At 45.2% G+C, this 9,745-nt stretch overlaps 1 protein-coding gene across 1 annotated transcript in view; it reads left to right on the top strand.

Annotated features, from left to right (window-relative positions):
• The first annotated feature begins 3,533 nt into the window (after positions 1-3,533).
• Positions 3,534-9,745, top strand: part of Gsdme (gasdermin E) — a 68,392-nt gene continuing 62,180 nt past the window's right edge. The window contains exon 1 of the mRNA XM_047560958.1: positions 3,534-3,672. The gene's annotated coding sequence lies outside the window, so the exon portion shown is untranslated. The remainder of the gene's footprint in view (positions 3,673-9,745) is intronic.

Genomic DNA, 9,745 nt, shown 5'->3' with positions numbered 1-9,745 from the left:
ACCCCTTCAGTACTGGGGGTTGAAGATAGAGGTACTCTACCACTGATCTACATCTCCAGCCCTTATTATTTTTATTTTTTATTTTGACACAGGATCTCACTAAATTGCTGAGGTTGTTCTCGGATTTGCAAGCCTCTTACCTCAGCCTCCTGAGTTGCTGGAATCACAGGCATGCACCACCCCTGCATGTTTCAGAAGTTCTGCAAGAAACATAGTTTATATATAATGAATCTTTTGAAAAGCAAATATGACCACCCCAATTTATCTCTTTGGAAATTGTATGCAGCGCTTTTGCTAAGAGAATATACCTATGATAGAGTGATATACCTATGATAGAGAGAATATACCTATGATAGAGTGATGTTTGGTTTGACTCACTTTTTTTTTTTTTCCCTAATTGGGTCAAAACTTCCCACCTTGTATTGGTCCATCTAAAATCTACAAATATAACAACAACAACAACAATAATAATAATAGGGAGAAGAAGAAGAGGAGGAGGAAGATGAGGAGGAAGAAGAAGAAGTATAACTTTTAAAATTATGGGTTTACCATATTCCTCCACCTTGGACAGGGAGTATGCCCAGTGGGGTTGGGGGAGTGCTCCTTAAGCACAATCCTTCCCTCCCTCCAAACACTCAGGGCAGGTTCAAACACTGCTGTGCTTCCTATTTTCTGTTCTGGGAAGTCTGTACCCTATGGTGGGTTAAAAACAGGTGGTGTCAAGACACCTGGGTTAAGTCATGGCTATTTCTCCTACGTACTTCCGAGTTTGTGCCTCAATTCTCTCAGTTAACTTGAACTTCTAATTGGCTGTGAGGATTAAATGAGTCAAGTGTTGCATGCAAAGAAAGTGCCACATGTATATTAGCTGCTAATACCATTACTATCTTCCCCAGGTTGTTTATTAAAAGGCACTGAATAGGACAAAAAGAGGGAATGAATTTTAAGTCACTAGGTAGTCATTTGCACCAAAAAGTTCATGCAGCCCCAATTACAAGTGGTAACCACACTAGATGGAGGACTAGGGCCTTTTGTGGTGGAAACTGCATGAACATGCTGTTTCTGAGGATGTTCTTAAGGTTAATGCCCTAGGTCAGGAGGCAATAAACCCTGAGGATGAGCTGAAGTCATCACTTGTCTTAGTTTATTTTGTGCTGCTAGAACAGAATTCCTGAGACTGGGTAATTTACGAAGAACAGAGTTATTTCTTACAGTTCTGGAGACTGAGGAGTCCAGGGTCGAGTGGTGTTGGAGAGGGTCTTCTTGATGCATCATTATCCCATGGCAGGAAGATGGAAGGTCAGGGGAAAGGAGAAAAGGGAGGGAGGGAGAGAGGGAGAGAGGGAGAGAGAAAGAGAGAGGAGGAGGGAGAGGAGGGAAAACAGAAGAGAACAGGGGAGGGAAGAGGAGGAGAGCACACCTGTAATCTCAGTGATTTGGGAGGCTATGGCAGGAGGATTGTCTCAGCAATTTAGTGAGACCAGTCTCAAAATAAAAAAATAAAAAAGGATTGGGGATGTAGCTCAGTGGTAAAGTGCCCTTGGGTTCAAGGCCCAGTACCAAAAAACCCCGAACAAACAAACAAAACCATCAAACAAATTAACAACTAAAAACCAACCAAAGAAACAAAAACCCTGATTCCCATGGTAACTAATTTAATCCCTTGATAATGGCATTAATCCATTTATGAGGGCACAGCCCTCATGATGTAATCATACCTTAAAAGTTCCACCTCTCACCACTGTACACTGGGGACTAAACTTCCAACACATAAACTTTGGGGGGACACAATCACACTGTAATATCACTATATGATTCTATTAAGACAGAGAACCAATAACACAGATGAAGTCTCTTGACCAGTCTCTGGGATAGTGATTCTTCTTTCTTTCCATACCTAATCACATTGGCAAGGTCAGGAACCCAAAGGATCCATACTTCTGGATTATTTCTACTTACTCATTCATCCAACAAGCTGTGATTGTAATTGTACACCTGCCACTGCAAAGATGCATAAGACTGCACAATGTAGGTGGAGAAACAAGTAAAAAGATTCATTTCTTAATCCAACAACTATTTACTAAATACATACTGTGCAAATAAGTTCTAAGTTTAGAACTGGTGTTGGCACAAAAAGACTAGGACAGTTGCAAACTTCATGAATCAGCTTAGCTGTTTATTCGGGAATGAAGTTTCACATAGGAACAGGGGATGCAGGGTTGAAATGGCATTGGTGAATCCACTTCCCAAAGGAAAATGAGCCATTGAACAAAGAAAGGGATTGTGTTTACTCTGAGGGGTGGTCTAGTTAACATATCAGTTTCCTTGGGTGCTCAGGAGTTTGAACTTTTTTGGGTTGGGGGGCCTGTGGGCAGCCTCTCCTTTGGAGGAGATTAACCCTCCTAGAGACTGTTACTTTAAGGGTGTTAAGACACCTCCTTCGCATCAGCAGCCAGCATCTGGAAAGATGGGAGATGAAGACTATCGGTGCATGACGTCCTTCTTTTTTACTCCCTTTTCTCAGGCCACATTATCTTGGGGATTTTTTCATTTTCCAAATCTATTACTGGGTACAGTGAACAAAGCAGACAAAAGTCCCTGATGGAAGAGAAAAATAATACATGAAATAAGTATTATGCACACAGTCCAGCTGAAGGTTGTAAGTGCAGAGGAGAAACATAAAGCAGGAGAGGAACTAGGAGCATTCCTGCCCGGGGGTTGAGCACTTTTCACTGTCCAGAGCCAGAGAAGGCTTTACGGGTGGCTAACAGGGGGGCACAAGGCATAGCCGTGCCAGGTCTCTATCAGCCCTGCCTCCTGCTTTCTCGCTGCTTGAAGGCAGCCACAAAACTTCATTTTCTTTGAATGTAAGTTTTCTGAGTGCTGAAGTATTATTTTCTCTTGTTTATTGCACAAGAGAACATGATTTATGAACGCTGACTCAAAGCTTATAATATTCAAGTCAGTTAAGCAGCAAACAATTATTACAGCTATGTTGGAATTTCCTCCTTCAGGATTTACTGAGTACCTGGTATGTGAGTGAGGCTTGGTTTTGCCCTCAAGGAACTTTGAGTCTAGTTTATTGCGGACACAGTCAAATCACAAATCCCACAGGGGTTCCCACAGGCCAAGGTGGCCTGGGACTTTTCTGGTGGAACTGCGAAGCCACAGTTGTAATTATTCACACTCTAATGTTCATGGCAGGACTGGTCCCACGACGTGGCGCAGCCCTCCAACCCCAGAGGTGAGGCCTCTTTGGACAGCAGGCCGCTGAGCTCTCTTCTCCCCTGATGTGCCCATGCCTCGACCAAAGTCGAGGCCCAGGCGACCCGGCTTCGGGTGTTCTGCGAAGGAAGGGAACCAGTTCTCGCTGGGCCTGCTGGGTGTCTCGGGCGGTCCCGAAGCCCAGCACCGTGGCCAGGCTTGCCCGCTCTGGGAGGCGGCGGGCCGGGCCGCGCCCCTCTGCCAGCGCTGGGGCACGCTCCTCCGGCTCCTCCCGCTGCTTCCCTGCGGGTCCCGCGACTCCAAGGGGCGGGGACCGAGCAAAGGTCCCAGCGGGCCCTGCCTCTTTGCTCCTTGAACGTCGCTGCCGGCCGGCGCGCGCCGGGCTCCTCTGACTCTGCAGGCGCGGGCGGGAGCGCGCAGCGGCGGGGGACCGAGCGGCGGCGCGCGGTAAGTGTGCGGCGGGCGCGTGCTGAGGACTCCGCCGCGGCTCCTTTTTTTATCTGCGGGGGTGTCTCGGCCGACCGGAGCCGAGGCTGCGAGGCTCACTCCCTCCCGACACCCCTCTTCTCTTTCCCTCCTAAGGCAGACGAGCCCACTGGCCGGCCCCATCCTCGCGCCCCATCCTCCGGGTTCCCGGGCCCAGGCTCCATCCCCTCACATCGCCCTGTCCCCCTCTCGCACCCACCGGCCGTTCTCATCCCCGCTCCTCTTGCCCGCTGCCTCTTCCTTCCCCGGGCGTCGCTAGCGCAGCGGGCACCTTCTTTCTCCCGCATCCCTTCACCACCCCGACCCCTCTCGCTCATTCCTTGTCTTCCGGTTTCTCCTCTGGGTGCTGCGAAGGCTTCCCCTGCATGGGGGCGTGTGCGCATGTGGGTGGGGTGGGGACCGCGGCCAGGAGCAGACGCGGGATTCAGTTTCTCTGGTCCCCACCTCTTTGGCCCGGGTTATAGTGGGCCACAGCTTGGGGCGGAGGCCAAGTCCAACCCCCACCCTCCTTGGTGTTCCTAGAAGGACCAGGATGACTGTACAGTTGCCTCGGTGCCTCCTTTGGCCTTGGCTGGACGACCCCGGACCCTTTCGGGGGCCGCTTCCCATTTGCACCTAAGAGGGAAAGGCCAGAGTGCAGTCCTTACACGTTTGCTGTACGCTGTTGGTACGCTGTACCAACCCACCTACCCAGGACCCACCCCTGGATCTGAATGGGACAGTGAGAGGGATGGATAAGTCTTGAGGTGGATGCTCTCAGGATGCAGGCAGACAGACCAACAGACTAAAGATCAAGTTAGAGTGGAATGAAAGAAGTACTGTGAGGTGGGAGAAGCAGACAAGTGAAGGTAGAATACAATTAATAATCTTAAAAATCCACTACCAACGATCTGCCATAAAGGAAAACCCCGAGGAACCCGGCGCGTGGCATAAACCAGTAATCCCAGCTACTTGGGAGGCTCAAGTAGGAGGATCACCAGTTAGAGTTCAACCTGGACAACTTAGTGAGGTCATGTCTCAAAATAAAAAATGAAAAGGGCTGGGAATCTAACTCAGTGGTAGAGCACACCTGGGTTCAATCTCCAGTACTCAATAAATAAATACATGATTTCATACATACATACATAAAAGGAAAACTGCTGTGAGAAGTTGAGGCCAGACATCTAGATAGATCTGAGAAATCTCCTTGGGTCCCTAAAATTGTTTTTCTTTCCTTTCCACCCACTTTACTTTCTTTCTTCTCCTTTTTTTTTTTTTTTTTTTAGGCAGGGTCTTGCTAAATTGCCCAGGCTGGCCTTAAACTTGCCTTCAGAGTAACCAGAATTACAGGCATGAATCACCATGCTCAGGGACAAGCTTTACATTTTCACAAGTGCATTTTTTTTCTTTTCTTTCTTCCTACCTTCCTTCTTTTCTTTCTCTCTTTCTTTCTTTTTTAGTATCAGAACTCAGAGGCACTTAACCAATGAGCTACATCCCAGCCCTATTTTATTTTTTATTTTTGAAGCAGGGTTGTGCTAAATTGCTGAGGCTGGTCTTGAACCTGCAATCTTCCCTGCCTCATGAGCCACTGGGATTACAGGTGTGTGCCACCATACCTGGCTCTCTTCATTCTTTCTGAACTCTGCAGGTGCTCAGAAGAGTTGCTCTTGCTCTCTCTCTTTATTTTTTATTTTTATTTATTTATTTATTTGTGCCATGGATTGAACTCAGGGGCAATTAACCACTGAGCCACATCTCCAGCCCTTTTTTATTTTTTATTCAGAGACAGGGTTGCTTAGAGCCTGGCTAAGTTGATGAGACTGGCTTTGAATTTGTGTTCCTCCTGCCTTATCCTCCAGAGTTGCTGGGATTACAGGTGTCCTCACCATACCCCACTCTCTGTATTTTTTAGATTATTTGTTTTATTTTTTTGTGGTGCTGGAGATGGAACCCAGGATCTCCTGCATACTAGGTAAGCTTTCTACCGCTGAGCTACACCCCCAGCCCTCCTCTCTATTCCTAATCAGGCCTTGTCTTCTGTTTGTTATCCACTCCCCAAAAACCTTTGCTGCCTCACCCCTAATCCTTGTTCAAGTTTATGCCTGTCTTGTGACCATTATGTCTTTGTTTCACATGTGTGAAACAAAATTATTTTTGGAAGAGATGATAGAGTATCTTTAATTTGTGTTTTCATTAAAAATGCACTCAGGTACTGGACTGTAAACACCAGAAGTTATAGCAATTTAACACCTCTGTTTTAATTCAGTAGACTCAATTTCACTTTGTGATTCAGAAAACTAAAAGTAATTCAAAATGTGTTGAAGCTGTTAACAATGAGACAAGCACACAAATACAGCCACGTCTCCTTTCCCCAGACAGCGGGGAAAGAGCAGGAGTTCCTCGGCACTTATTTCTGGTTCCACCATAACTGTACTCTTTACAAAATGAGTCATATGTAGCCCAAAATGAAAAAGAAAGAGCTGAACAGAAGTCAGCAGAGCAAGGCGGGCCAGGGCACTGATTCTGGACTTAGACAGACTCCGGTAGGATTGTGTCCCTCATTCTCTAGGTGACATCCAAGGCCCTCCAGCTGAAGACCAGGTGCTGGACATGTTGGGCTTATTGTACCTGGAGCAAGGAAGACCCTGGGTAGGTAGCAGGTGATTTTGGAGGAGGGGTTTAAGGAAGTGGGTCAGACGCTGTCAGGATGCGTTAGGAAATTCTATGGTTATTATCTTCCTAAATTTGTCTAGAAGGAGAAGCTCATAGAGAGGAACTGCTGTGGTTGGTCAGGAAGCAGCAGTTGCTCATTAACCAGGACCATGTGGGAGGTGGTGTTTGGTCGTTTTGTGGTTTGGACCATGTTCGTGTTTGGTCTGTGGTCAGATGTGATTACAGGGTGGTCTGGTGTTGGTCTTGATTTATGATCACAGAGTGGCTTTGCCTGATGTTGATGCCCTGTGACATTGCTCACAGTCAGTTGGAGAATGCCAGGCCAGCTCTTTACCATACCGGTGCCTGGCTGAAGGTCCCACACCAGCTCCCTGATGTCAGCGCTACTTCTCTACTTCTAGTGATCTTGGGAAGTTATATAATGTCTTTGAACTTCAGTTTCCACTTCTGTAAAATGTGAACCATGCCTGCCATGAAGAGGAAATGAGGAAACACGTACAAAGCTTTAAGCCCATGCCTGGAAGGAAGCCGCAACTCAACACATGCTTGCCCAGCTTTATCTAGTGTATTTGATGCTGAGGTTTCTTCCCTGAAACTGTTCTAGCAGAGGCCCAGGGCTGCTCTGCGGAAGAATCCTGAATGGGATGTGAGGGTCAGGTCCCTTTCAATTTTTAGGTCAGGGATGTCTGTGACTCTGTCCGTCCATCTCTACTAGTGCTAGTGGTTGTAGTGTCTTCTGCTGTCATGACGGTAGAGCCTACTTTTAAGATTCCTTGTTCCCATAAGCCAGAGACCCCTGTTGGCTGTGTGTTTTGCTTTGGTGAGGGCTTGATTCCTTGGTCTCCTGTCTCCCGGTCTCTTGTCCAGGAGTCTGACTCTAGCTAGGATGTCCTTACCACATGTACTTTGGCTCTCTGAGTTATAATCTGCTTTGAGCTATGAAACCAGAGAGGCAGGTGAATAGACTTTGCTAACATAATTCTTAAGGCTCCAGGTGAAAGCTCAGGTGATGTGTAACAACTATGAACTGCAGCACTTCTTTTAAAGCCTTAAGCTACTTGAGCTTTGTCTTCCCTGAGACCATTTCCATCTACTTCCAAGTTTCAGCAGTGGGAAATTTCAATTCAAATCAGATTTCTGGTTAGTTGAGATGTTAACCACCGAGCCACACCCCCAGTCTTTTTTTTTTTTTTAAATCTTTATTTAATTAATTTATTATTTTTCAGGTGGTGCTGAGGATTGAACCCAGTGCCTCACACTTGCTAGGCATGTTCTCTTACCACTAAGCTACAGCTCCAGCCCCGACAGTCCTTTTTTATATTTTATTTAGAGACAGGGTCTCTCTGAGTTGCTTAAGGCCCTCCTGAGTTGCTGCGACTGACTTGGAACTCACGATCCTCCTGCCTCAGCCTCCCAAGCTGCTGGGATTACAGGTGTGCACCACCATACCTGGCTGGCAGTATGGGTTCTAGGTCCTTCATTCATCTGAACCTGAGCATGAATTTTATCTTCCTTGGCTACACAAGTTGCTCAAAATATTTGAGAATTATGGTGGCAGTATATTACCTCTTAATGCCACGTGGCAAATGCTATTGTATTGTTTCAATCCTATATTTTTGGTTGATATATTTTATCAAAAGTTTTTAGAAATAACACAGAAAATGGGCCAAAGACATCAACAGTTTAAAAGAAGAAATTTAAAAAAGGCTTTAAACAAACTAAAAGATGTTTGATTTTTTTTGTATTAAAATAAAATAACCTAAATCTATATTGAGATTCAATTTCTCACCATTAGACTGGCAAAGATTCAAATGTTTGATAACACGCTGTTGCTAAGACTGATTTTCACACATTTTTGATGAGACTGCAGAATGGTACAACCCTTAAAATTACAGATGCATTTACTCATTGATCTAGCATTCCTTTTCTAGGAATCCACTCTTCAGATATACTTGCTTATGTATGAAAAACATGTACATACAGGAATACATAGCAAAATTTAGAAATAATTTTAAGTGGTGAGCATTATAGGACAAGTTAAATAAACAATAAAAAAAATCCATGGGGAAGGAGTACTATGCAACAGTAAAGAAGGTACTAATATGGAATGGTCTCTAGGATGTCTTGTTACATGACAAAAAGCAAGGTGCAAAACTGTGTAGACTCCTTTTAATTTGTATTTGTGTAAAGAAACATGAAGGTAATAATATAACTGAATAGAAGAGGAGTAAAATGGTAGTAAGATAAGGATGTGGGCAGGAATGAGATTTCTCAGCATATAGCTTCTTACATAGTTTACTTTTTAGATTTTTTTGTGGTAGTGGGGATTGAACCCAGGGCAGTCTACCTTGAACTACATCCTCAGCTCTCTATTTTTGTTTTTATTTTTGAGACAGGGTCTTGCTAAGTTGCCCAGGCTGACCTCAAACTTTGGATCCTCCTGCCTCAGCCTCCCAAGTCTCTGGGATTTCAGGTGTCACCATACCTGGCCATGGTTTACGTTTTTGCACCATGGAAGTGTAGCATGTGTACAAACAACGACAAAAGAGAAATCTCTAACTTTAACTTCACCAGGAGATTATTTTCTAAGAATTTCATTATTGAATAAGCCTGATTCTAATGAAAACCTACTGAGCAATAGCCATTTCCACTAATTCTCCCTAAGGCAACCCACCCTGTCAAGAAGGCAAATTGGCCATGTTTGATGTTAGATAAAGAAAAAAAAATCATTACAGATTAATTTAGAAGTTCCCTTTTTTTACTCTCTAATCCCTCTAGGGAGGATTGGTATCATTACCAAGACTTTGCCACCCACAACAGATGGATCTTATTTTGCTTTTTAACAGCAAGCCTAATTTTGCTTCTATAGAAACCTGTTCAATTGGAAGGCAAGTTAGTGAACCCCCTTTCAGCTTGTCCCAGAAAAGAATATAGAAACCATAAAAATAGAGATCCTGACACCAAAGGTAAACTGAGACAGGCCCTGCTGGGCCTCTTCTCTTGAAATAGCAGAATAAATTCCTACAGGTCATTGGGGAGGCCCTATTTCATTAAAAGTTCTCCCCTTGTGTTTGGAAAAATAAACCCTGCACCTTATCCCGAGGACAACTGCCGAAGGTACTCCCCTGTTGTTCCTTCAGTCTGCTGCCTATCTGATTCCTCCCTGGTGACTGGCTTTTTTTTTTTTTTTTTTTTTTTTTTGCAGTGCTGGGGATTGAACCCAGGGCCTTGTGCTTGTGAGGCAAGCACTCTACCAACTGAGCTATCTCCCCAGCCCAAGTGGCTTCTTATTATCCCCCCACACTTGAGGTCCTTGGAGGACATCCTCAGGGTCTCCTCTCTCTCCTCCTCACCCCTCGTCCAACCAGAGTTCCGTCAT

Source organism: Sciurus carolinensis, chromosome 8 (genome assembly GCF_902686445.1).
Source record: "Sciurus carolinensis chromosome 8, mSciCar1.2, whole genome shotgun sequence".
NCBI lineage: Eukaryota > Metazoa > Chordata > Mammalia > Rodentia > Sciuridae > Sciurus > Sciurus carolinensis.
The sequence above is the reverse complement of the archived record's forward strand: the minus strand, read 5'-3'. Positions and strand labels throughout refer to the sequence as shown.